The sequence below is a fragment of the Protopterus annectens genome, chromosome 7.part0 (assembly GCF_019279795.1).
Source record: "Protopterus annectens isolate FY-2018-M chromosome 7.part0, PAN1.0, whole genome shotgun sequence".
NCBI lineage: Eukaryota > Metazoa > Chordata > Ceratodontiformes > Protopteridae > Protopterus > Protopterus annectens.
This window is the reverse complement of record NC_056739.1, coordinates 105,001,453-105,027,262: the sequence shown is the minus strand read 5'-3', so window position 1 is coordinate 105,027,262 and position 25,810 is coordinate 105,001,453. Positions and strand designations below refer to the sequence as shown.

Here is a 25,810-nt window from a genome sequence, read left to right as displayed (position 1 = left end):
TACCTTTTTCTTCAATAAAAGTCCATGCCTCTGCCATCTCGGCTCATTACAACACAGACCCTTTTCTCTTTTCACATCCCCTGCTAAAGCAGTACCTCAGAGGGGCCAAAAATTAAGGCCTCCCAGGAAAGCATGGGACCTCAATTTTGTTCTGGAAAAACTCACCCTACTTCCTTTTGAACCAGCTGCTACTGCGGATATAAAATTTCTTTCTTGGAAGACAGCCTTTCTTTTAGCAGTCACTTCAGCTAGAAGGGTTTCAGAACTACAGGCTCTCATGGCAGTGGAGCCTTTCATTATCTTTTACCCGGATACGGTGGCCTTCAGGACCAATCCTTCTTTTATGCCTAAGGTGGTATCCAGTGTGGCTCTTAACCAGACCATTCGCCTGCCAACTTTTTACCCAAATCCGCAGAACAAGGGGGAGCGGATTCTGCATTCATTGGATGTACACAGACAACTAAGATTCTACGTAAACAGGACAAAATCTCTAAGAAAGTCTGAGCAACTACTGGTGGCATTTGCTGCAGGAACAGAGGGGAAAGCTATGTCAAAGCAGACTATTTCAAAGTGGATAAGCCATTGTATTAGTTTCTGCTACTTGCACCATGGTAAACCTGTGCCCAAGGGGATCATATCTCATTCCACCAGGGCTGCTTCTACTTCTGCAGCCTTTCTCAGAGGGGTTCCTACCATAGACATTCTAGAAGCTGCTACTTGGAGCTCAGTTCATACATTCACAAAGCATTACCATTTACCTCTCTTTTCTAAATCCAGGGCAGGCTTTGCCACTGCAGTCCTGTAGGGCCGTATAGCTGCTCCTAATGCTGTTTAATTCCATCCTCCCATCCATAGCTTTGGGATTCTACCCAAATGTGATGACTGCAACAGTGAAACGCTAAGAACATAGTACAGTTGTGTACACTTACCATAAATGTAGATGTTCGAGTGTATTCACTGTTGCAGTCCTGGATGTTCTTCATCTCACATTGCTGCAGTCCTAACACTTGGGTAGTCCGCTGTCCCAGTCGGCCCGAATACCAAAGTATAAGGCTGACGTCGGTCAAGGCGCATTTGTCTGACATCAGGACGTCAGGGTACAAATGCGCATGACCGATGTCATATCCTCAGTCTTTTTTGCCGCATGGTCCGATGCAGAAGCAGTATTGCGAGTGCAGGTTGGCGTTCTGAAATTTTCTGAAGTCGGAGTTTCAGACCGAATCAAAGTTGGCTAAGTACCCCGTTGGGGAATATTTTGGTTTTTCTTGCCTCAGTATTTAACCGGATGTCAGAAAAAGTGAATAACTGTATTTCTTGTGGGAAACAGATACCTCATAGAGATTACCATACATTGTGTATACCTTGCTTAGGGCCTGAGCACGACGTTGTTGGCTGTCGTTCTTGTGCTAGATTTAACAAACGCACTATTAAGAGAAGATTAGATTGTGCCAGGTTAGTTTTTGGGAAGCGTTGTAATTACAACATGCCGTCGGATGCTCCGCGCCGCTTATCTAAAAGCGCAAGGACAAAGCAGCGAAGTTTAGGTGGAAGAACCGTCTGTCCCGGACGTCGGTTCTTTAGAGGGCTCGGTGGAGCCGGTGGTTCTACCAGAAGTTCCTTTGGATTCTCAGGGAGAGACTTTACTGTTATAAGATGTGTCCTCTCAGGAGGTAGGCCAGGCTGAAGGGGCTTCTCTGGTAGCTGTTCTCCCCTCCCTTCCTAAGGTGGTTAAGCCCTCCCCTTCTGTTTCCAAGGCTCCTTCTAGAGGCCGGCCAGGGTTAACTTCAGTGGGGGTCTCCCCTAGTTCTTCAGGATCCCTGCCTAAGAAACATATGCTTAAAATGGCAGAAGATTTGATTACTATGATTAGAGGTTCTTTACCCCCCCCCTGATAAGAGGCCTAGGGTGGAACCTGAGCTTGAGAGTTTTGAGCAGTGTTCGGAGGCTTCTGAGTCTTCGGCTGAAGACTTGCAGGAGTATCCTCCTTATTCTGATTCTGATGTAGATGACTCTACACCTTCGGCTTCTCCTCCTGAGGATTTTTCTTTTTCAGAGACTCTTCATTCCATGAGGGAGCATTTTAAATGGGAAGGTCAAGATTTCTCTGACTCTAGGAAAAGGCTTAGGGAATTTTTGTTTCTACCCCAGCATAGGCCTTTAGCTATACCTCCTGTTCTGGATGTGGTAGAGGATGTTTTTGCAGAGGCTTCCCTGAACCCTGATTCTTTGCCTCCTGCCCCAGTTAAACCGGACAGGTATTATAGGGTGCCTGAAGCTCATAAGTATCTTTTAAGAGTCCTAGGGCAGACCCAGAAACTGTTTCTCAGGGCCCTAAAGGTGTTAAGGCTTCTGTTGTTAAAAATCCTGTTCCTTCTGATAAAGAGGCAAGGGCTTTGGATAGATGGGGGAAAAAGGTGTATACTTCTTCCACTTTAGCCATGAGGGCTTTGAATTGCCAGTTTCACATGTTGAAATACCAAAATTATCTCCTTTCACAATTGAAGTCTAAGGTAGATGCTCTGGCGGAAGGTATTGAGTGTAAAGAGTTGCAGGATTTGGTTCATGTTTCTGAACAGGTGGGTAAGCATTCCTTGCAATGTGGTTTTGATGCTGTACAGGCCTCTTCGAGGGTGGCAGCCACTGGTTCTGTTCTTCGCAGGCACGCCTGGCTGAGGGATCAGAATTTAGCTGAACATGTAAAGACAAGGATTTTAGATGCTCCTTTACAATCTGATGTGTTATTTGGTGCCTGTGGAAGCAGTTTTAAAGAAAATGGAGGACAAGGCTAAGTCTATGCAGACTGTTAAAGATTTTTGCAGGTTCAGCCTCCAAAGTTTAGTAGAAATTGGCCTACTAAGGGGTGGACTTATCCTTCTTATGATTCTCAGTCTAGGGGTAGATCTAGACGTGGTAGGGGCAGAGCTCAAGGTTCTTTTAGGCCTAGAACAGGCTGTTCGCCTGCCCAGTCTTCTGGTGAGGGCAGGGGTCAGTCCTTTCGTAAGCAGACCCAATGACTTGCCTTTTCAGCTGCCAGAGCCTTCTCGTCTGGCAGCACCTTTGGGAGGAAGGCTGGCACTTTTCAAAGAAAATTGGAGTGTTATTACCCAAGACAGATGGGTATTGGATATCGTTCACCACGGTTACAGGTTTTATTTCCATACCTTGCCTCCTTTCAAAGGCATGCCAGACATTCCTCCTATACAAAGAAAAGAGGCTCACAAGCAAATTTCTCTGTTGCTCCAGATAGGGGCCATTCAGCCGGTTCCTGTGCCAGAAAGGGGCCTAGGATTTTATTCTCGCCTGTTCCTAGTACCAAAAAGGGGAACACGTGGAGACCAATTTTGGATTTGTCTATCCTCAACACTTATTTGGACATTCCCAAGTTCAAGATGTTGACGTTACAACAGCTTTTACCTCTGCTGGGCAAAGATCACTGGATGGTAACTTTAGATCTCAAGGAGGCTTACCTTCATGTGCCTATCAGACTCAGTTGCAGGAAGTATCTGCGTTCCGAGCTGGAAATTCCCATTATCAGTTCTCTGCATTGCCCTTTGGCTTATCTACTGCCCAGAGTATTCACAAAAGTTCTGGCTCCAGTTGTAGCTTTTTCAGGCTAAAAGGAATACAAATCTATCCTTACTTGGACGACTGTCTGATTCTGGCTCAAGAAAAGGACGAGCTTCTTCAGCATCTGGAATATGTGATAGCAGTGCTAAGATGCCTGGGGTATTCTGTGAACGAAATAAAGTCCAGTCTAGTACCCTCTCAAGACATGTGCTTTCTGGGTGTGAGACTGAATACAGCAGCCCAGATGGCCTTTTTAACCCCGGACAAACAAAAGAGTCTATCCCTTTACTTCCATCAACTATCTCATCAGTCCGTGCTGACTGCAAGGACAGTCCTTCAAGCATTAGGGTTCATGGCATCTTGTATTCTGGTGCTTCCCAATGCCAAACTGCATATGAGGAAGCTACAATGGTATCTCAAAAATGTATGGACACAGCACTGCCAGGATCTGGACACTGTCATTCAAATAATACCTTGCATTCAAAAGGAATTTTTGTGGTGGGCTCAGGAATGTCACCTAAACAAGGGACTCTCTGTGACCCGGCCAGAGGCGAGTCAGATTCTAACGACAGATGCCTCAGACATAGCTTGGGGAGCTCATCTGAATGGAAAGTGGATACAAGACAAGTGGCCTGCCAGACTACAGCATCTACATATCAACATGAAGGAGATGTTAGCAGTCCAGTTTGCATTGATGGCTTTCAAGGAGTTGCTTCTTCCAGGGCAGGTGTTGATTCTAACAGACAACACAACTGTCATGTGGTACATCAACAAGCAAGGGAGAACACATTCTTATCCTCTATGCAGGCAAGCAATGATTTTGTGGGAGACTGCGCTCAGCTTGCAGCTTACTCTTCAGGCAAGGTTTCTGCCAGGAGCACAGAACTCCTTAGCAGATGTGTTAAGCAGGCAAATCATGGATCCCCACGAGTGGAAACTGGATCTTCATGTATTTCAAAAATTGACAGTGTCATGGGGAACTCCAGACATAGATCTGTTCGCTTCTCCACTAAACCACCAGCTGCCAAAGTTTTGCACGCAAAGGTTTCATCACACAGCTTGGAAAGTGGATGCTCTTTCGTTCAGTTGGGAAAATCTTCATGTGTATGCCTTTCCACCTCTGCCTCTCCTCCCAAAGGTACTCCTGAAGGTCAGACAAGACAAGCCAAGGATGATTTTGATAGCTCCAGATTGGCCTCGGCAACACTGGTACCCATTACTGAGGAATCTGGTAAGAAAGCCTCCATGGCCTTTACCTTTAATTCCACACCTTTTGTCTCAGAGGGACGGTCATCTACTCAATGTCAAGCTTCACTCTCTTCATCTAACAGCCTGGCATATTCTGTTTTGAACCACAGCAGGTCTCAACTTCCTCAACAAGTTTTAAATGTGATTATGGAAGCCAGAAGACCTAGTACACGTAAAGTGTATGCAGAAAAATGGAAGAGGTTTTTATTTTGGAGTGCAGCAAAGGATTTGGATGTTTCTGAGCCAAATTTGAGTGTGGCTCTTCAATATCTTACTGAGCTATTGGACAAGGGTTTGTCTTTCTCTTCCATTAAGATTCATGCTGCAGCAATTTCAGCTCACTATGATTGTGACCCACCATTGTTTTCTCATCCTTTGTTCAAGCAATTTCTTAGAGGGGCAAAGAATATAAGACCCCCACGTAGAGCTCCTACTCCTGCTTGGGACCTCAATTTTGTGTTGGAGAAACTTACTCTACAACCTTTTGAGCCTCTTGGCTACTGCTGAGTTGAAATACTTGTCATGGAAGACTGCTTTTTTGTTGGCCATTACTTCTGCAAGAAGGGTTTCTGAGTTGCAGGCCCTTATGGCGGTTGAGCCTTTTTGATTTTTCATAAGGATAGGGTATCATTACGTACTAATCCTTCATTTATGCCTAAGGTGGTTTCTAGTGTGGCTTTAAACCAAACTATTCATTTGCCTACTTTTTATGCAGATCCCCAAAATAGGGGGGAAAAGATTTTGCACACCTTAGATGTACACAGACAGTTGCGTTATTATTTAAGCAGGACTAGGGATTTTAGGCAGTCTCAGCAGTTGTTTGTTTCTTTTGCTTTGTGTTCCCAGGGGAAGCCTGTATCAAAACAAACTATATCTAAGTGGATTGGGTTTTGCATTGCATTCTGTTACTCCCATCATGGCAAGGAGATTCCAGCTGGGATTAGGCCTCATTCCACTAGGGCTACTGCCACTTCAACAGCATTTCTAAGGGGGGTGGCAACTAAGGATATTTTGGAGGCAGCTACTTGGAGTTCAGTGCATACTTTCTCCAAGCATTACCACCTTCCTCTCTATTCTAAGTCCAGGGCTGGTTTTTCCACTGCTGTGTTGCAGGGCATTTGGGCAGCTCCTGCTTCATTATAGTTTAGCCATCCTCCCTTACCTCTGCTTTGGGATTCTACCCAAGTGTTAGGACTGCAGCAATGTGAGATGAAGAACATAGTACAGTTTTGTACCTACCATAAATGTAGATGTTCGAAGATCCACATTGCTGCAGTCCAATTTTCCCTCCCTCCTTCCCCTCTGTGTTTAGGGGTGGTTGTGTGGGTGAGGTTCTATTTTTTTGTAAATTTGTATATATTGTACATATATTAGGTACGGGAGTGTTTTGGTGTTTTTTGGTTTTGGCCTTATCTTTTTAGGGTCTTCTGACATCTGGGGCAAGAAAAGACTGAGGATATGACGTCGGTCATGCGCATTTGTACCCTGACGTCCTGATGTCAGACAAATGCGCCTTGACCGACGTCAGCCTTATACTTTGGTATTCGGGCCGACTGGGACAGCGGACTACCCAAGTGTTAGGACTGCAGCAATGTGGATCTTCAAACATCTACATTTATGGTAGGTACAAAACTGTACTTTACCCACCCGCCATCCCCCTTTCTTCTCTGTTATTATACCTCTTCTTTCCTTCACTATGCTCAAAAGCCTTTGTGGTGTATTTGCTTTTAGCTGAAGGTAAATTTTTTGTTTTCTAAAGTGCATATATATATATATATATATATATATATATATATATATATATATATGTATATGTATATATATATTTTTGCTCCCCATTTGGGGGGCACCCGACATCTGGGGCAAAAAAAAAATGATTAAAATGGCATTGACTGCATGTTTTATACGCCTGACGACCTGACGTCATGGAAGAGAAGACGGCAACCGACGCAGGACCCAAGACTTTGTTATTCAGGCCGACTGAGGGCAGCCTGCCAGCAGATTACCCAAATGTAATGACTGCAACAGTGAATACACTCGAACATCTACATTTATGGTAAGTGTACACAACTGTACTTTCCCCTTGTACTTATGAGTCAGAAGCTGAGAACGTGTTATCCTCGCTTTCCTCACCAAAAGATTTCCCTTTTGATGATATCCTGACTAGAGTGAAAGATCATTATACATGGGACTCTTGTGATTTTTCAGTGCTTAGAAAAGGTACAGGGAACTTCTAGGCTTTCCAGAATCAAGGTCCTTAGCCATTCCTCTAGTGACTGAAGCCTTTGGAGATGCATTTTCTGCTGCATCTCTGGAGCCAGACTTCCAGCCGACTGCTCCCAGGAAGCCAAGCAGTTCTTAAGAGTCATAGATTCCTTCAAGTACCTGTTCAGTAAGCCTGCTGCTGTTGCATATTTGGTGTCCTTGGATTCCAGCAAGAGGTCTTTTAGGGCTCGATCAAACACTCACTTCCCTGTGATAAGGAAAGTAAGCACATGACCACTTTGGGAAGAAAGTCTACATCTCTGCCACCCATTTCTTTAGGGCCTTTAATTGCCAAATATATTCATGTACAAGGAGATTCTTACGTCTCAGCTGAAGGACAAAGCCAATGAGGTGAAAGATGAGATACTGGGAGATAAGGTGCTAGACTTCTGCAACCTCGCCCCACAGATTGTCAATTACTCTCTCAAGTGTGACTACGATATTGTGGATACATCATGCAGGGTGGCAGCAATGTGGTGAGTCATCAGAGACATGCTTGTGTGAGGACCTAGCCTTTGTCAGATTATGCAAAAGCAGAACTCTACAGTGCCCCACTCGAAAATGACCTGCTTTCTGGACCTCTTGCAGAACAGGCATTTAAAAAGCTGGATAGAAACGCTAAGAGCTGTCCCTTTCACTGGGGACAAGATAGAGATAAGCAGACATATGAGAAGAAAGAGAAAATGGCAGTCTAACCAAAAGGAGAGTCTTGGGGGTCCTCAGGGCTGAGAGCCTGAAAGAGAACAACAGTAATTCAGCAGAGTTCTTCCTTCCTCCTACATTAGCCTTCATCCTCCACAACACATCCCCACGGGAAAGAAAAACAAAAAAAATTAAGATTGCTTAGAGTTATTTGGAAATGTGTGGGGGAAATCACTCAGGACACTTGGGTCCTAAGAAATCTGGCACAATGGCACAGACTCTGTTTCATAAAATGACTAAGGTTCTCAAGTTGGCTAGACCCTTGTTACATGCCTTCTGTAGTTGGGAACTGTTGAAAGAGAGTGACAAAACAGGAAGAGAGCAGAGGTTCATGCTCAGCATTCTTTTCTACTCCCAGGAAAATATGTCCCATGGAGGTTAGCCTTGGATTTATCAAGGCTAAGTATGTTTTTTCAAGTTCTGAAATGTTTAATTTTGACTTTGTGAGCCCTTTTGCCTCTACTCTTTCCTCAAACTATCGTCATTACTCTGAATCTGGAAGATGCCTTCATCCACATACATTTAGCCAACACAGACAAGACAGTATCTCATATTCAAAGAAGGGAACCCTCACATTCAGTTTATTTCATTGCCCTTTGATTTATCTACTACATCCACGAAGTTCACAGAATGCCTGACTGCAGTAATCGTTGTTGTCAAAGTCAAGGGCATTCACAGCTGTGATACGTGGACAATTGCCAGATTCAGAAAGTGATCCTAGAGGAAGCGCAGACTGCTCTATGGTTTGCTCTTACCTGCTTCCAAAACCATGTCTGTGAACCTGACAAAATCCCAGGTATTACTCATGCAACAAGTTATATTCCTGGGACATCTCCTCAAAACTTTGAGCCAAAGTTACTATTCCTGAGCAGATTAATCAGTTCTGTATCACATATTGCTGCAAGTGAATTTCTTAGAACACTGAGGTCCATGACTTGCTTAGTCCTGATGATCCCTCTAACAAAATTCCACAAGAGGTAACTCCTGTGGTACTTAAGATGATGGTACCAACATTCCCCTTCTACACTGTAGAAAGAGCTCTCATGGTGAGTACAGCAGCTGAACCTTAACCTGAGGTTAGCATTAAAGCTAGAGCCAGACGGCCACAGATTCCTTGGATACCATTTGGAGAGGGCACACATGGGAACTGAGAATCTAGAGGATCTGGAGTATAACTCTGAGAATAAAAGAACATCATTGTAAAATAGATGATGATAATTTTAGCCATCAGCTTTCAGATTTAATTGGCAATCAGGATTCCTGTGTATCCTTGTAAACACCACCGCAGTGATGTGGTACATTAACAAATGGAGTACACTTATGCCGTTTGACCAGTCAGACCATGAGGTGTGATATGTGGCTCAGGAGTCGAACACGATCCTCATGTTGTCCTACATTACTTCTCAGAAAAGTATTCTTTCACACCACTTGAGCAAAACATTGGTAAAACTTCATAAGTGGATACTGTAAAGGGATGTAGCTGAATTTGGCCCATAGGTGGGATGTGGCAAAAGTTTACCTTTTCGTTTCTCTGGAAAAAAGACAACTCCAAAAGGGCACTGGGCAGCGACTGCCTTCTGAATAAGCTAAATAGGTATATTTCTGTGTACCTTCCCCAAATTTCTCTTCTCCTTCGGGGGGGGGGGGGGGGCAAAAGATAAAGGAGGACAGTCCAAAAATTTTACTAATAGCCCCCCCCCCCCTACTGAGCGTGATAAGGATAGAGCCTGTACTGCTGCCTCAGCATGTCAGCTTTGTAACACAGAATGAGGGCTGATTTGTATATCCCGGTCTGAAGATCCTAAGACTTTCATTTTTGATTATGTAGCTCTCATTCCATTTAGACATATGTTTTCTGAAGATGTGCCTCTTGTCTTAAGGGATGCTAGGAAACCAGATGCAAAAGACGTTGCACCTAGCAAAGTGGAAAAGATTCTCCATTTGGTACCAGAGGAGGAGTCTAGGCCTGAATCAAACTGAGATGTCCATGATTCTCAAATATCTGTCAGACATTTGTAAATTGGGATTGTCTTATGCATCAGTAAAAGTCCGGTCCGTATGTCTGCTGTTTGTGTGCCTGGCTACATGAGGAAATACCCTTTTGCTTTTTTATTGTCATGTACAGCTGTTCCTTAAGGGTGTCTTATATATGCATAGGCCTCCTCAAAAGGGGAATGTTCTCCACCATTGAACTTCTGCTATGTCCTAGAAAAATTCATATTATCACCCTTTGAGTAAACTGCTGCTAAAGCTCTTTAGTACCTAACCTGGAAACTTGTCCTTTTAGTAGCTCTTACTTCTGCTGAAAGGATTTCAGTACCGCAGGCCCTCATGTGCAAACAACATCTTCTCATATTCCACAAGGGTAGGGTAACATGTCACACCAAGCCCACGTTCAGGTCAGTAGTAGTGACAAAGTTGTCCCTGAATTGGGTCAGTTTACCCTCTTGTGTTCTATCCTGTGTCACAGAGCAAAGAAGACAAGCTCTTGCATACCCTGATTGTGCACTGGCAATTGAGATTTTACCTTGAGGGCTAAGATATAAATGAAATTAAAACCAGTTGCTCATAACCTTTGTAATGTGTAGGGAGAGGAGACCTATTTCCAAGTAGAACATCTCTAAGTGGCTGTCTCCTTGCATCTCCTTCTGTTACATCTTCTGTTACAAACTTAGGCCACCCTACTAGAGCCACAGCAGCCACTGCTGCCTTCCTTAATGGGTAGGAGTAATAGTAAGCACCCATTTCATTTTGGAAGCAGCTGCCTGGCCATCTGGCCACACTTCATAGGCACTAGAATGTGAACATTTCATCTGCAGCCAGGATGGGATTTGCCATAGACATCCTACAAGGACTGCTACAGCAAACACCTTCTCAGGACCACCCTCACTCACTGGTCCATAAGCTTTAGGAATATTCCTAAGGGTTGTCATTACTGCAGCATTGCTCAGTATGATAAACCAATATGATAAACATAGTACACTTGTGGCAGAAACTTAAAAAAAAAAAATCATCTAGATTTTTGAGTTCCCCAGCTTTGTGACATAGAGGGATAAAGCCATGACTGCAATCAGGACAACCTGAGATTGATTACTGGCTGGGAAGCTGGAAGAGCCAAGGAGGGATTGGAAGGGGGATGCATGATTTACATCATTACACTAGCCTGATAGGGAGGGTAGTGGTAGCTGCTCCCCTTTGTTGACTTGGCACGCCATCAGACTAGCGAAGGCCCACTCCCCTGAAAACAGGTCTGAGGGGGGAGGGGATGTGGATGAGTCCACCCAAGCCATTGCCGTAGCCTTGTGGATCCATATCAAGGAGTGGCCATGCCTCTGTATTAGAGGCATAAGCAAATCCCTCTGCTGTTTCTTGGAAACCTACATCACCTCCTGAACACCAGGAGTTGTGGTTAGGCTGTATCCGTAAATGCCGTAATGGCTGCCAGGATGACGGCTCTGTGATCTGATTTTGCCTCAAGAGGAATGAATGTACTGAGAATTGCTCTTGCCCTATGAGGAACAAAAAGGTTAATTGGCAGGCGGCTGAGTATCAAAAAAAGAGCAAAAAAAAAATTGTAGATGTTTGAGGATGTTCACTTTTGCTGTAATATTTCCCTCCCTCTTTTTCCTTTCCTGTGGGAATTTGAGATTGGGATGAGTTATACAGTATGTTCATCAGGCTGATCTAGAGCTTATAGAGACGGTTTCAGGAAGTCTTCTGGTTGAACAACCATACCTTGGAGCATATTCCACCTGTGCAGGTTGTGTTGTTGTCTCATGCCAGACCCCTGATGGCTGACCAAGCAAGAAAGAAGTAAAGGTAGTGTGGGTGGACATCTGTCTTGTACCAACACAGTACTGACATCCAGGTGGAAAGGCATTCACCTTGCATAGAAGAAGAAGAAGGGTACAAATCTTTGGAAGTCAGGCCTTCCATGAAGGAAGTCCCTAGGGTTATCATTACTGCAGTACTGGACATACTTGAATATCTACAGTTATGGTAAGTTCTTATCGTCATAATGGTTTTGCAATGTTATTTTGTACTCTCTGTCTCTGTAATTCAATGTTTTAGCATGTATACGTGAACAGGACATCTTTCATTTAGTGCTGAAGTGTTCCAGCCCTTTGTGGCTCACAGTAAATATTTTAAGATGTGTCTGATCAGCAGAAGTTGAAATAGTAAGTTATTGTTGAAAATTTTCGATTAAGGAGTCACTTGAGCCCCTAGATTCATTTTCACTGTTTTATTTATCTCCATTATCTGTGAATGATCCAGTGAATGTTGTTACTTTAAGACATTCAGAGACTTAAGTGCTGTGTCTTAATAGATGGCAGTTATTTGTTTAGCCAGACTGTGTGTTGTACTTTCAGATTTCAGTGTCAGAGGTTTGCTAACTTATGATGTCCTTCTATTTTCATGTTGCAGTATTCATAACTGTAGGGAGTTGCTGCCTGCAGCACCGGACATCCGGCCAGTATACCAAAGTCTTAGAATCAGGGGTACATGCGACGTTGTATGTCAGAGCCATAAACCGACATCAGCTATAAAAGTGACATCTGCATGTACCCACTTCAGAACTTTTCTGCCGCAGTGATCTATGGACCTCTGATTGCCAGCTCTGGGAATCACTTTGCTCATTTGTTTTGGCCATCCAATACAGATAAGTACCCTTTTGGGTTTTTTGTTACCTTTCTTATAGCTTTTAAAATGTACATGTCAGCTAGGAAGGAGAAATGTGCTTGTGGAAGACAAATTCCACATAAGGATATGCATGATAAGTGCTTATTCTGTTAGGTGAAGGCCATGACCACCAAAAACATTACGCAGCCATCTGGCTGCCTTAAAACTTTACTTAGAAAACCAGAGACTCCGGCATCTGGCGTTCAGCATGGAGGGTGAGGAAGGTACCTCCGACGAGCCACCTAGGAAGAAGGCCAAGAAAGCTAGGCCTGATGCCTATGCTGCACCTCAGATGTCCGGTGAGACTCTCGAGGCAGATGTCAGCCCAGGGTCCCATCGGACATCCATTTCACGGCTAGAACTGGGAACCATGATGGAAGCCGGTTCAGCAGAAATGCAGAGTACATCTGCTGAGGTTGATCAGCCATCAGCTCCTGATCATGAGGAGAAACTATGGCTTGTGGTGTCGGAGGGGCCTACTCCCACCTTTCCATTTTCCCAGGCATCGGCTTCTAAACCAGCACATCCTTCTACTCCTCTGAAGAGGAAACAGAAATTAAAACACAGAGAAGCAGAACCAGCTCCTGGATGGGAAGCCTTTTCCCAAAATCTTTTCAGAGCATTCCAGGCCCTCCAGTCTCAAGTGCAACAACCAGCCTCTACACTTGTGCAGGCCTTACAGGATTCAGAGAAAGAAAACTCTTCCTCTGATGAATCATGTACTTGTTGTTCCCAGATTGAATCCCCCAAGGACTTCATTACCCCGAGGAGGAGGACACTATTAGTCCTGAATCTCCAGGGGAAGATTTATTCTTTGGGGACACCATTTCTCTTATGAGGGAACACTTCAAAATAGCTGGCCTCAGATATTTCAGAAACTAAAAAGAGATACTTTGAATTACTGCAGATGGACCAGCCCTCCCCATCTGCAGTTCCTCCCCTGCTCCCAGCCTTTCATAATGCCTTTCTGACTGCATCCCAGGCCTCTGATTCTCAGCCCCCAACTTCCAGACGTCCAGATAGGTTTTATAAAGTTCCTCAGGATACAAAGTTCTTGTTCAAGAACACCCCTGCAAACCTTGCTGTCATAGCAGTTTCAGCAGATGCATCATCTAGACAGCTGCCTTCCACTTCTCTGTTTCCCACAGACAAGGACAGCAAATTTATGGATAGGCTAGAGAAGAAAGTCTGTACTTCTTCCACTCTAGCCATCAAGCCCTAAATTATCAAACACACATGGCTAGGTTTGTTTTAGATACCCTGTCAAAAGCCTCTGCACTTATATCAGATGTACCAGACTCTCCTGCTAAGTCACAACTCTCTGTTCCGCTCTCTACCGCCTCCCAGCTGACCAGGCACTCCATGGAGTGCAGTTATGATGCGGTAAAGACATCTTCCAAATCTGCAGCCTCAGGTTCTGTCCTGAGAAGATATTCCTGGGTGAGGCTCCAGCCCCTTCTCATGGATGTCCAATCCAAATTGCTGGATGCACCACTTGATAATAAGGCTGTTTTTGGTGCAGTTTCTGCAGAGCTCCTTAAATCCCTATCAGAAAAGAGCAAGGAGTTACAAAATTTAAAACATTTGCTATTCTCCCCTTTTCCTAGGTACCTTAGGAACTATCCTGAAAGGCCACCTTTGTTAGAAGGCAGTCATCTCAGTCTACTGCCCCACAGGCTAAGGAACAGAGACAGTCTAGGAAAACACTCCACTCCTAGACCGTCGTCTTCTTCCACTCCCGCTTCTTTTCGGAGGCAGCCTGACCTGGACAGAGCTCCTCCACTGTGACTCAGACATGTTACCCACCTCCATTCCCCTGTCCCTCCGCCTCACCCTTTCCTTACCCTCCTGGCAGAAAATCACCTCAGAGGCATGGGTCCTCGCAGTCATTCAAAAAGGATACGTTATGACCTGGTGGACACTTCCTCCATTTCAGGGGATACTCCAATCCCCTCCAAGTCATCGTCATCTTTCCCCCAATCCTGGATCAGCTCTTAGCTCAGGGCACCATAGAAAGAGTATCTCTAGACCAGACAAACAAGGGTTTTTACTCCAGGATGTTTTTAGTCCCAAGAAAAGATGGCCCTTGGAGCCAGTTCTGGATTTGTCTGTCCTCAGTCTGTTCCTCAAGGTGCCTACCTTCAAAATGTTCACCTTGTACCACCTCTTACCCCTCATCCCCCACCAAGCTTTCATGGTATCCCTGGACATGAAGGATGCCTACCTTCATATTCTCTTTTACTCCAGCTACAGGAAATTCCTACGCTTTTCAGTAGGTTCCTTGCATTTTCAGTTTTCTGCATTGCCATTTGGGCTCTCCACACCCCCCAGAGTATTCACAAAGTGCCTAGCTTCAGTTATCGCCCACTACAGAATGCAGGGCATTCCGATATACCCATACCTGGACAACCTCTTGATACTTCACCAGGACAGCCACGCCTTTCATCACCTGTGCATAGTGTCCAAAACCCTGGAAAACCTAGGGTTCACTGTGAACCTGGAAAAGTCTCACCTGACACCCACCCAAGACCTGGTTTTCTTAGGGTGCAGGATAAAAACGGACCAGATGGCAGCCTTCATTCTTTGCTAGAAGGTAGCTCCAAATACTTCTCTCTCTCCAAACCTGATCAGCCAGGGAATTCCCGAAAGTCCTAGGCCACATGGCACCCTTGATACCCATGCTTCCTTTGGCAAGGCTGCATATGAGGAAGTTCCAATGGGTGCTGAAGAGTCTGTGGAACCAACATTCCCACCCTCTGGATATTCCCCTACCTCTCCTTCCATGCCTAAAAAAAGAACTGGAATGGTGGATTGCAGCCATCTTGCTCAATCAGGGTATAACTTTGCAGATCCCGCCATCCTTTCAACAAATCTTCACAGATACTTCAGACCTGGGTTGGGGAGCAGTTTTGCAAAACCACAGCAAACAAAATAAAGTCCAGGGAGAGTGGTCCTCCTTCAGGCAAAGGGACCACATCAGTATCAAGGAAATGAAGGCCCTTTTACTAGCTTTGCAAACATTCCACCAAATTCTCCTACCAGGTGCCATGAAAGTAGTCACAGGCAATATGACTGTCCCGTGGTATGTCAATAAGCAGGGGGGGGACAAGGTCTTGTTTTGTGGAACTGAAAACTATGAAGTTTGCTTCTGGGTTTTGAAAGACCAATGAGATAAAGATAAGGGTTAGTGTGTTTGATAACTGCAGCACCTGGCTATTTTTGTTTAGAATGTTAGACATCCTTATGTTCACTGTTGCAGTATTCCTTACATATGGGATTCCCTACCGTGGAAGTCCTCATCAGCCAGCATACCAACGTCTACTGTAGCTTTAAGGTATGCTGAATGTTACATGAATGCTCTTCTTCTAGCGTAAAGGTGACATCCGGATGTACCATCCTCAGAACTTTTTTGCCATCAGTCCAGTCGCATCTCCAGATTGTTGTTTTGAATGCCTACATCATTTTCTGCCAGTCTCAAAGCAGTTTTCAGTTTTCATTCGCTGGTGAAAGCCTACGTCTTCCGGCTGATTCTGAGCTATTACAGATAAGTAGCCCATTGGGGTTTAATTATTCCTCAGCTTTTTTTGTGGCTCCAGGGTGTTAATGTCGTCCAGGAAGGGTAAATGCCAGTGCAGGAGATGGATTTTTCATAAAGACTGCCACAGTAAGTGTCTTTTTTTTTTTTTTTGCCTAGGAGCTTCTCACAGCCATACAACTTGTACTATTTTTCAAGCTTTTGTTCCAAAAACTCTTCTTAGTATGCTTTCTTTGTATCTTGAGAACCAGCACCTTAAGCTTCTCACTACAGATACAGTGGAAGGAACTTCCCACCTTGAGGGTCAGCAGTTAGGGAAGAAGGTTAAAAAGTTCAGACTGAAATCTTCCACTGTCCAGCTTCCACCAGGTGTTTCTCCCGAGGTCAGTGAGAGCCCTGAGGCTCACCTGGCTTTCTTGTCTGATTCCTGTGCCATGACCGAGTTGGAGCCCGGTGAGAATCTGGCTTGCAGCACATCTGATGAGGCTTTGCAGGCATCCATTTCGGACATTCAGTGGGTATCATGGTTGATTATTTCCGAGGGGCCTTGGGGTGTTCCACAGATTTTAGTTAGGGAAGAAGTTCCTACAGTTACTGAATGCTGTCCACAGTCAGAGCCTTTAAGTTTTATAGGGCGGATGCTCCTTTAAAGAAGAAACAGAAAACTAAACATGTTTCTTCTGCTCCTAGGGATTCTTAGAGTGAGTGGCAGGCCTTTACTCAGGGTTTGTTCAATGCCTTAACGGCATTAAAACCTTCTGGGAGTTTCTGTTCCAGCGCACTGCTGGTCCTGTATTTCCCTTAAAAGGCCCAGGGAACAGGATTATAGGTTCATAGGTAGGTGCTAGGCTATTGGCCCTAGGGCCTATATAATCCTAGCCAAAAATGTACCCTGGCTTTCGCCACCCAAGAAAATTATTTTCCTGTGAACCTGTCGAGCAGAGCCACAGAAGTGATCCCTGGGGTGAATTTCCTATTTCCCATCCAGTCATCAAGATTTTTCTTGAAGAGTGCTAATGAGGAGCTCTGTTTGACATAGATAGGTAGTCTGTTCCAGAGTATGGGAAGTCTCTGGGACAGCAATCTATCCCTCCAGCATGTTCTGTTTATTGTGGTGACAAGGTTTAGGTCCCTAGAGCATGTAGCTCGGAGGGATTGGGATTTCTTTAAGTGGAGCATGTCCAACAGCACTGGGTTTGACATAGCTTTGTATGTTAGGCAGAGATCGCCTCTGAGTAGGCGATATGCGATGGAGTAAAGCTGGAGTTTTTTGAGACTGTCTGCGTAGGGCATCTGTTTGAGACCAGTAATCCTCTTTGTGAGGTATTTCTGTGGCCTTTCCAGTTGTTGTAGATGTCTTGTGAGGTACATACCAAAAGGGGCGTTGTACTCCATAATGGGTCTAATGAGTGATGAGTAGAGGGGACATACCAAAAGGGGCGTTGTACTCTATAATGAGTCTAATGAGTGATGAGTAGAGGGGAACAATGACCTCTTTTTTTCTGAATGAGAAACCTTTTGTGATGAGGTGAGCCACGTAGAAGGATTTCCTGACCACTGTGGCGATGTGATTATCAAAGGAGAGACTACTGTCCACCTGTGTACCAAGGTCTCATCACATTTTCAGCATTAAGTAGACTACCAGCTATGTGGTAGTTCATGGGTACAGAGTTTTTACCAAAGGGGATGACAATACACTTTTTGGCATTGAGCTTCAGGCCATGGCTTTGACACCAAGCATCTGTCTCAGTGAGGCCCTTTTGTAGTATGTCAACATCGTTAGGAGTTTCGATTATGGATCCTAGTTTGCAGTCATCTGCAAACTTTGTTAACCAAAGACCTTCTGTGTTAGCCTGTACTTCAGAGAAGTAGATACCAAACAGGAGAGGACCCAGGACTAAACCCTGTGGTACTCCACTTGTCACTGGTCTGAAGTCGGATTTGGAGTCTGCTACTTTCACCGTGTGGGTTCTGTCCATGAGCCAGTTGGCAACCCATCTTATGACATAGGGATTTATACCTAGTTTAGTGAGCTTATCTATATTTCCAGAGTGGGGGATGGTGTCGAAAGCCTTGGTGAGACCTAGATAAGCTGTGTGAACCACCTTACCCTCATCTGTGGCTCTGGTGACTGCTTCAAAGAAGTCAATCAGGTTTAGGAGACATGATCTGCCTTTTACAAATCCAAATTGGGTAGAATCCAGAGTTTGGTGATTACCAATGTCTTTATGAGTTCCACGATGATATGTTCATGGCCTTGCAGACCAGGCTCGTCAGGCTAATGGGGCAGTAGTTCCCTGGGGCTGTCGTGGCTCCCCCTTTGTGGAGTGGGATAACCATTGCGGTGCGCCATTCAGTGGGCACAAAGCCTGAGGTGAGGCTATGATTGAACATGGTACTTAGGTAAGGTGCCAGTTCATTCTGTAGTTCATGTAGAACGCAGCCTGGGATATTGTCAGGTCCCATGGATGCTGTGTTCTTGGCTTTGGAGAGTGTGTTTTTTACCTGTGCAGCCGTGATTACAGGTACTTTGCATTCTTCCGGTATAGAGATGGGCCCTCTAGGGGGTGAGAGGGGGGTAAAGTTAGCACTGAACCTAGCTGCCAGGATGTTGGCAGTATCAGTTGGTTCTGTATATTTAGTGCCATTGTGCTGTAACTCAGAGCAGATCTGAGTGTTGCCATTGAGATTCTTGACATAGCTATAGAATGCTTTGTGGTTGTTTTTAAGAGTCAGTGGAAATTTTGTTTTCGTAACTAGCTTTGGAGGATTTTATGAGGGAACTTAATTTCTTACTGAGGTTGACCAGGGAGTTCCTTCAGTCATGAGATTTTACTCTTTTTTTGCAACAGTTTATAAAGTGCATTTGTGTAGGATTCAGCAGTCGTACCTCTATTGTCTGTCTGCATAGGTGTCATGACGTTTGCCACTTCTGTCTCAAGAAGTGTGAAGTTGGCTTTGGAGAAGTTTTTTACGGTGGTTTCCCTAATTGGGGGTGGGGGCGGGATGTGGATAACTAGGGCGATTAGCTTGTGGTCGGATCTGACCAACGAGGAATTGACCTCTGAGGAGACAGATAGTCCCGATACTCCCTTTGATATAATTTCCTTTGGGGACATGATAGCCAGGTTTGGGGCACAGTAACCAGGATGATGGATTTTTTTTAATGGTGTTCTCCTCAGGTCTCTGAAATAGGTACTGTGGGTTGTTGCAGATAGAATCTCCAAAACCATCTGCTATTTTTCCTGTTTTGACTGGTTTGTTGGATGTTTTTTCCAGTGCCTCTAAAGCTCCTGATTCTCCCCCCCCCCCCCCTGCTCCCAAGAAGCCTGATAGGTTTTATAGAGTGCCTGAGGATTGTAACTTTTTGTACAAATATCCTGCTACTGATCCCTCAGTGGTGTCTGTAGCCTCTGACAAGCCTTCTCAACTGCTTACTACCTAATTTACTGCCTTCTGATAAAAGACAGCATAACCATAGAAAGGCTAGGTAAGAAGGTTTACACCTCAACTACTCTGGCTTTCAATGTTATTAATTATCAGACAGATATGTCTAGGTATGTGTTGGCTCTTCTTTTTCAGGCTTGTCAGCTTATTTCTGATCTCACAGACTCTGAGGTTAAAACTTCTGCCCTTTCCTTGTTAGGAACTTCCTCTCAAGTGGTTCATCATTCTATCAAGTGTTGTTATGATGCAGCAGATACCTCTTCTAGAGCTGCTGCTTTTGGCTCAGTGATGAGGAGGTATTCTTAGCTTAGCTTTCAAGCTTTACTTGATGACATCAAGGCTAAGTTGATGGATGGTCCTCTTGATAATAAACTTGTTTGGAGAAGCAGCTGCTGGTTTAAGTCCCGTCAGGATGAGGGGAAGGCCTTACAGGAACTCAGACATGTTCATCTCTCATGTGCCTAAGTTTCAAAGAAATTACCCCAACAAGCCAGCCATTGTTCACAAGAAATCTCGCCCTCCTACTAAGGGCGGAAAGATTGGCAAATTGGCTCCTTCTGCTTAGTCTACTCAGACTTCAAGGACTCTGAGGTCTTTCTTTCCTGATAAACCAGGTGCTGTATGACTGTCTGTCTCTTCCCAGCCACATTCCTCTTTCTCATTGCCTTTCTCTTCCTCTTCGGCTTCAGATAACTCATGATTCTTGGGTTCTGTCTGTCATTTTTCAGGGGTATTTCATGATGTGGAAATCCCATCCTCCTGTCATGGGCATTCCTCAGCCTCCTTGGGAACAACTTCCTTTTTTCCCCAGAGGTACATTGAGACCTTTTGACTCTGGGTACTATTCAAGAGGTTCCTGTGTCCCAAAAGGAGAAGGGGTTTTACTCAAGAATGTTTCTAGTTCCCAGAAAAGAGGGTACTTGGAGACCAATTCTAGACCTCTTGTCATTTAAACACTTTTCTGAAGGTGCTCTCCTTTCAGATGTTGTCCTTTCAGACTCTTTTTTTATTTATTTATTTTTTCCTCCCCTCTTTTGCACCCTCAGGCCTATATGATGTATCTGGATCTCAAGGATGCTTGTCTTCATATTCTGATCCATCCTGTTTTCAGGAAGTTTTTGTGTTTCTCTGTTGCTTCTGGTATTTTTAGTTCTCTGTTTTGCCCTTTGGCCTTTCTATTTCCCCAAGGGTATTCAAATGCCTTGCTCCTGTGATTGCTTTTTGCAGGCTTCAGGGGATCCAAATATTTCCTTATTCGGATGACCTGCTGGTTCAGACGTCCTGTCCAGAGATCCTGTTGCAAAATCTTCATTTTGCCATTTCCCTTCTTGGACCCCGAGGTTCACAATAAATTTCAAAAAGTCTTCTCTGACTCCTTCTCAGTATCATGTTTTTCTGGGTTGCAGGATTCAGACAATGCCTATGCTGGCATCCCTGCCTCCTTTAAAGGCCTTGATGCCGTTTTTCCTTCTTTCAAACCCTTCTTCCTCTAAACTCCATTACAGCCAGGGAGTTTCTGAGAGGTCTGGGTTTCTTGCCATCAACCATTCCTATGCTCCCTCTGGCCAAACTCCACATGAGAAAGTTTCAGTGGTTTCTGAAGTTTGGTTTGGCTTCAACATGCACACCCTCTAGACTTTGTAGTTCCTCTTCTTCCTTGTCTGAAGAAGGAACTCCACTGGTGGATCCAGCAGTTGTCTGTAAATCCAGGGCTCTGTTTTCACCCCCTCATCCCTCTCCGAAAGTATTCACAGATGCTTCAGACATGGGATGGGGAGCACCTTTTGTCTCCTTAAAGGTACGGGGAGTGTGGTTGCCTCTTCAGCAGAAGAAGCACATTAGTGTCAAAGGGATGAGAGCTCTTCTGCTGGCTTTTCAGGCTTTTCATCCTCTCTCCAGGGCCTCTCAAGGTATTCATGGACAATACCACAGTGATGTGGTATATGAACAAAACAGGTTGGAACAAAATCTTACCTTCTTTGCTGGCTAGCATTTCTGGTATGGGATCTTTCTGTCAAGTATCAAGTGACTCTTCAGGCAGTTTCCATCCCTTCAGATCAAAACATTCTGGCAGACACTCTGAGCAGGTCCTTAACTCAAGCCCATGAATGGATGCTTCGCAGGGATGTGTGTCTGGACATTGTCCACCAGTGGGGGTACTCCTCAAGTAGATCATTTTGCTTCCCCTCTGAAAAGGCACCTTCCTCTATTTTGTGCCAGAGTCCCAGGTACTATGGTGTGGAAGGTGGACGCCCTCTCTTTTTCTTGGAAGGGAATGTTTCTTTATGCATTTCCTCCCCTTCCTCTCGTTCCAAAAGTCCTGTTCAGAATTCAACAGGATGCTCCCAAAATCTTGTTGGTGACTCTCTTTTGGCCAAGACAGCACTGGTTCCCTCTTCTGCATTTAGCCAAGGGAATTCGTCACAAGTTACCTCACAGGGTGGATCTACTCACACAGGAAAAGGGATCTGTCATCCATCCCCACCTCTCCACTCTTCATCTGACACTGGTTGATAGGATTTTGATTCCTCATAGACACCTTTTTTCTGAGGACGTGCTGAAGGTCTTGCAGGAGACCAGGAAACCAACTACTAGGAAATCCTGCTTATCCAAATGGAAGAGGTTTTCTATCTGGCGTCTTTCTCGTAACTTGGACCCACTTACTGTGGATGTTCCTTTGGTTCTGTCTTATTTGTGTTTGTTGATCAATGCTTTGTTGGCCTATTCTTCTATTAAGGCCCACTTATCACCTGTCTCTGCTTGTCTGCCTTTATCTCCTCCTTTAGCTTTTAGATTTGAGGCTAATTGATTCCTTAAAGGTGTCCTTCATATTAGACCTCCCAGGAAGGCTATTCCTCCTCCCTGGGATCTTAATTTTGTTTTGGAAAAGTTGATTCAGGCTTCCTTTGAGCCTGCTACTTCAGCTTCCTTGCAACATTGTTCTTGGAGGACGGTTCTTTTGTTGGCTCTTACTTCTGCCAGACGGATGTCTGAGCTTCAAGCTCTTATGGCGTGCCCTCATTTTTTGATATTTCATAAGGAGAGGGTGTCCTTGAATACTAATCCTTTTTTTATGCCCAAGGTGGTTAATGAGTTGTCACTTAGTCAGTCTATTTGCCTACATTTTCCACCTCTCCGCAATCTGCCAGTGAGAAGATGCTTCATACTTCAGACATACATAGACAACTCAGATTTTATTTGGGTAAGACTAAGGCTATTACAAAATATAATCAGTTTAATTGTTTCTTTTCATCCTAGGTCCTTAGGATTAGCTGTATCCAAGCAAACTATTTCTTCTTGGATTTCAAAAGCTATTTATTTTTTTTATACTTTTCATGGTAAGAGCCTTCCTTCTTCTGTAGAAGCTCGTTCTACTAGATCTGTGGCATCTTCTGGTACTTTTTTCATGGGCTTAGATAAGAATTCTATTCTTGAAGCAGCTATCTGGACTTCTGTGCATTCTTTTACTAAGCACTACAAGTTTGATGGCATCTCCAGATAGAGCTGGCTTTGCTAGGGCATTCTTCCTGGCTTCTTAGAGGGCTCTACTGCTCCTTCCTCCTCCCAAGTTTCTTCTTGAGCTTTGGCACTCTCCCAAACATTAGTACTGCAACAGTGAATGTAAGGACATAGTACAGTTGTGTAAAATCTTACCATAACAGTAGATGTTATTTCCTTCACCGTTGCAGTAGTCACTCTTTCCCTCCTTCCCCTTGGTCCTTTCCTTCCTGGATGTACTGGTTACCTCCTGGGTTTCCTTAGACTAGGTTCCTCCTGGGGCAATCAGTTCTGAGGATGGTACATCCAGACGTCACCTTTATATGCCCTACACTACACAATGAGTGTATAGCTGATGTTTGGCGTGCCTTAAAGCTACAATAGGCTTTGGTATGCTGGCCGACGTCGGGCATCCACAGCAGGGAATCGCATACATTAGGAATACTGCAACAGTGAAGGAAAGGACTTCTACTATTATGGTAAGGTTTTACACAACTGCACTTTATTACTGTGTCTAATACAGGTACCGTCTGTATTAGGTGGTGGTCCTTCTTTTACTAGTTGTTTAAGATAGCACTTTGCAGATATTTAGTAGTCTGCTTAGTGATGAGTTCTAGTTACGATTCAGATTACCACAGATAATTTCTGTTTGGTTATGGCAACCGTCTCCTTTAAAAATGTTCCCAACAGAGAAACCAAAACATGCAGCCGTATCTAAAAATGGCAGGAGAGTTGATGTAGGCACCAAACAAAATTTCTGTAAAGCCCATTTAGGACCATGATTGGAGCTTTCTTTGCTTCTGGCTAACAACAAAAGTGAATAGTTGCAGTTAGAATTTGTCATGATTAAAACTCCTCTCCCTTAAATTGCTAATGTTTCAGACAAAAGGTTCTCTTACATTATTTGATGTTCTGTCACGATGTATCATAATGAGTTTATCGGAGAGGTTATGCCTTTTATTGGTGATTTATCTTTAGATTCATTTGAAAATTCTAAATTATTTTGATTATTGCTTCCACGTTCTCTCTGAATTTTATAAATGTGACATCCATGTGGCTTACTGTTCCTCTGAGTCTTAAGTCACAGGAGATAAATATGGTTGAAGCAGGGCCTTAGCTTGAAATTATTGCTTGTATCAGAAACTTTCCTATTTCAGTTGGGATTCTTTTTGTATCTGAGACTATTTGCTGGAAAAACAGGGAAAGCTTAGGAGGCTTTGTTTGGTTATTCATGTGTTACTGAATCCTAATTCCTCTGCATGTAGGCATAAAAGTATAAAAGTTTCCCATTTAAATGAAGAAGCCTTTCAACATGAATTTGATTAGATATGTGGATTGCCTGGATAATATGCTTTTCAGCAAAATGGAAATTCATTGAGCTCAACTAATCGAATGATAATCAAAGATTTTGAGCAAATCTACCTACACCTCCCATCCTGGCAGCTTTGCCTTCTGCATCCTGTTAGATCATAAAACCTTGACAGATGTTTTATAACTTTGTTGATGAGTGTCTGTTGAGTGTATTGGGTTTGCTGTATTTGGTTTTACTGGAAAGCAAATTGATCAAACAGGTGAATACTGGATGCATTACTGGATTAATTTCAGCTGCTGTTAGAGTAGGTTCAGAGGTCAGAATTTGTCAGAATTTTTAATCTCGGAGTGAGGGAAGGAGGAGGCAGGGATCCTGATCACATAAAGAAGACTGCATGATAAATGTTCATGTCTTACTGTCACTTGAAGCAGAGACCTTCCATCCGTCCTGCTGGTCTGCTTTTCTGACTCCCTTTCAGAAGCTTGTTGTCAGGATTACAAAAAAATTGCAAGACCGTTTCATAAAGTCACTGATAACAGGGCATTAATGCAGGCTTTAGAATGTAGTTTCTTGCAAATCCAGCAGCTCTACCCTTTCCAGGGAGTTTTCAAGTCTTCCTGTATACACCGAGGGACACTAAAACATGTTGAGGAAAAATGCTATAGATTAGGTTTTTATCCCTTTATAGATTGATAGGCTATCTCCACATTCTTCCCCACCTAAAAATAAGTAAAAAGTCACTGGAAGACTTAAAGAATGCTTGATGGTATATTCCACTGATAAAGCTCAGCAGACAAGCTTCCATATTCCAAGTGTCACATCAGCATTTTCATTTTCTTTCCTTTTGGCCGGGTATCTTTCTTGGCCAGTTGCAAGTTGTAGCTCTTGGGCTGAGAGTTATCCATATTTACCCTTATGTAGGTGAATGATCCTCTGACTGCAACTGAACAGTTATTGGATATATACATCTTGAGTTGTCTCGCACTGAATTGTTTGCGTTGTTTGCTCAGGCATGTTGAGTTGAGTTACTGCTGTTTCTCATTACTTAATTGTACTGGTTTAGTTAGGCTTGAAATGTAGCTGTTTGCTCTCCTCCAAGGTTGATGGGTAGTGGAGAATGAGTGGTCACTGTTTTCATGCATTATGAATGATCATTCTTTTTTCAAGTTTGAGTAAGTTTGGAGTATGACTCTATAAGTGAGGGGGGTATGGTTTGGGCAGAGATTCCCATTTGCAAGAATTCTCATATTCTTCATGTACAAGATGTGAGTTTTTTATGTAATTTGGTAATGGGTTTCATGTTTCAGTATTCTAAAAGATGAGTTTTGAGTGTATTTTAGTTGTACATAGATCCATTGCTGGGCCCTTTATATAAAAGTTGTGTTTTCCTAGATAACATGGATTTCACAGTGAAAGAGAATAAGTAAGCCCTAGGTCCATGTCATAGACGGATGAAGCCCTTATTGTGACCCAGGTAACAGAGGGTTGATTAGCAGACTCAGAATTGGAAGAGCCAGGTGAGGAGAGAGAGGAATGAAAGGATGGAGCCCACTCAC

The 25,810-nt window shown here is 43.9% G+C and overlaps 1 protein-coding gene across 3 annotated transcripts in view; it reads left to right on the top strand.

The window, feature by feature from the left end:
* BRPF3 (bromodomain and PHD finger containing 3) overlaps positions 1-25,810 on the top strand; it is a 1,617,494-nt gene that overhangs the window by 975,740 nt on the left and 615,944 nt on the right. The gene's annotated exons all lie outside the window — the stretch shown is intronic.